The sequence below is a fragment of the Orycteropus afer genome, unplaced genomic scaffold, assembly GCF_000298275.1.
Source record: "Orycteropus afer afer isolate SDZICR_OR568_19922 unplaced genomic scaffold, OryAfe1.0 scaffold00305, whole genome shotgun sequence".
Lineage (NCBI taxonomy): Eukaryota > Metazoa > Chordata > Mammalia > Tubulidentata > Orycteropodidae > Orycteropus > Orycteropus afer.
In genome coordinates, this window is record NW_006921892.1 from 1335999 (window position 1) to 1338431 (window position 2433).

At 36.8% G+C, this 2433-nt stretch overlaps 1 pseudogene; it reads left to right on the forward strand.

Moving 5' to 3' along the window:
* Nucleotides 1-999: 999 nt before the first annotated feature.
* LOC122151115 lies at nt 1000-1093 on the forward strand (annotated as a pseudogene).
* Nucleotides 1094-2433: the final 1340 nt, after the last annotated feature.

Consider the following 2433-nt stretch of genomic DNA (forward strand, 5'->3'; position numbering starts at 1 on the left):
GACTCATAGCAACCCCTCCTTGGGTTTCCAAGGCAGTATTATTACAGAAGTAGATTGCCCAAACTTCCTTCAGAGGAGTGGCTGGTGGGTGTGAACCAGGGCCTTCTGGTCAGCAGTCAAGTGCCTTAGGCACTATGCAAAAGTATATAGACACCATTTATGTTGTTCAAAACAAAAATAAATAAATAAATAAAGGGGGTATTTGCAATGAATAAGTCGTTGGTCTTGCAAAATTCTATCATGTGATCTCCTGTATAATTTTTGTTTTGAAGGCAATATTTTCCAATTGCCAATGCTTCTTCATTTCCAACTTTAGAATTCTTATCACCAGTAATTATTAAATCTTTATTGCATGTTTGATCAACTTCAGATGGCAGAAGTTGGTAAAAATCTTCATTTTCTTCATCTTTGCTGTATAAATTTGAATAATAATCATATAAACTGGTTTTCCTTGTAGCCACATAGATATTATCCTATTCTTGACAGCATTATACTTCAGAATAGATCTTAAAACATTCTTTTTGACAATTAGTGTGACTCTGTTTCTCTTTAATTTGTCATTCCTGACATAGTAGACCATATGGTTGCCCAATGAAATAGACCCATTGATTTTAGCTCAATAATGCTGAAGATAAGGAGCTGTAGTGGCTCAGTGCTTAAGATATTTGACTGCTAACCAGAAGGTTGGCAGTTCAAACCCACCAGCTGCTCTGTGGAAGGATGATTAGGCAATCTACTTCTCTAAAAATTTCCTCCCTCAGAAACCCAGTAGGGGTTGCTATGAATCAGAATCAACTCAAATGGGAGTGAGATTTTTTTTTTTTTTTTTTTTTTGGTAACACTGAAGATATCTGTCTTTATGCATTCCATTTCATTTTTGATGACTTCCAATGTTCCTAGATTCAAACTTTTTACATTACACATTCTGATTATGAATGAATGTTTGCAGCTTTTTATTTTCATTTTGAATGATGCCATATTAACAAATGAAGAACCAGGGTGCTCACTTCAGCAGCACATATACTAAAATTGAAATGATACAGAGAAGATTAGCATGGCCCCTGCACAAATTTGTGAAGCATTCCATATTTTTAGATTACTACAAGACAGAACAGACTGTTTTAAACTTGGGAAGAAAACTATAAATCACAGGTTAACCTCAAAGAAAACGATGAATCTTCTCATCAAAATAAAAAAGAGAACCAGCACAAATACTTAGCAAATACTAAAACAATAGCAATGAAGGAAGTGATAACACAATTCATAAACAAAATGAGCTCAGATAACAAACAACAAAGAACAAAGAAATCAACACTGCAAAAAAGTACATAACAGAAATGACAGCAATAAATTCATACTTGTTGATAATTGCATATCTGGCAAGGGACTTACCTTTGAGATATTTAGAAAACCCCAAAACCTCAGCAGCAAAAGAATTAACAATTCAATTGAAAAATGAACAGAAGACATGAATAGATACTTCACCCAGGAGGATATTCAGGTGGCCAGCAAATACATGAAGAGATGCTCATGATCACTGGCCATCAGAGAGATCCAAATCAAAACAACAATGAGATACCATCTTACCCCAGCACTGATGTCAAGGTTCAACAAGACAAGAAATAACAATGGTGGTGGGGATGTAGAGAGATTGGGATCTCATACACTGCTGGTGGGACTGTGAAGTGATACACCTACTGTGGAAAGAACTATGACAATTCTTTAGAAAGCTGGAGTTAGAGATACCATTTGACCCATTTGATATTACTAGGTATATATCCTAGGAGCTCTGGTAGCATAGTGCTTAAGGCACTTGACTGCTAACCAGAAGGCTGACGGTTCAAACCCACCAGCCACTCCTCAGAAGGAAGATGGGGCGATCTACTCCCATAGTGATACTGTCTCGGAAACCCAAGGAGGGGTCACTTTGAGTCAAGTCTTACTCAGTGGCACATTACAACAACAACAGGTATATATCCTAGAGCAGTGAAAGCCAGGACAGGAACAGATATATGCACATTCATGTTCATCACAGCCCTATTTACAATAGCAAAAAGATGGAAACAACCTATGTGACCATCAGTGAAAGAGTGGATGACCAAACTATGGTACATACACACAAGGGAATGCTATGCAGCACTAAAGAAAAATGCAGAGTCTGCAAAACACCACATAATACGGATGAACGTGGAGGACATTATGCTGAGTGAAATAAGTCTATCACAGAAGGATGAATATAGTATTAGTTTGTGGTTGTGGAGGGTCAAGAAAAGGTTTATATATGGAGGGAAACTTTCTTTGCTAGTTACCAGGGGTGGGAGGGAAGGGGAGGGAACACTGTAAAAAAAAAAAAAAACATTGACCCCTGTCACTTTAGTTCTGTGTATTTAACTGTACATAAATTATATCTCAATAAAAATGTATTTAAGAAAC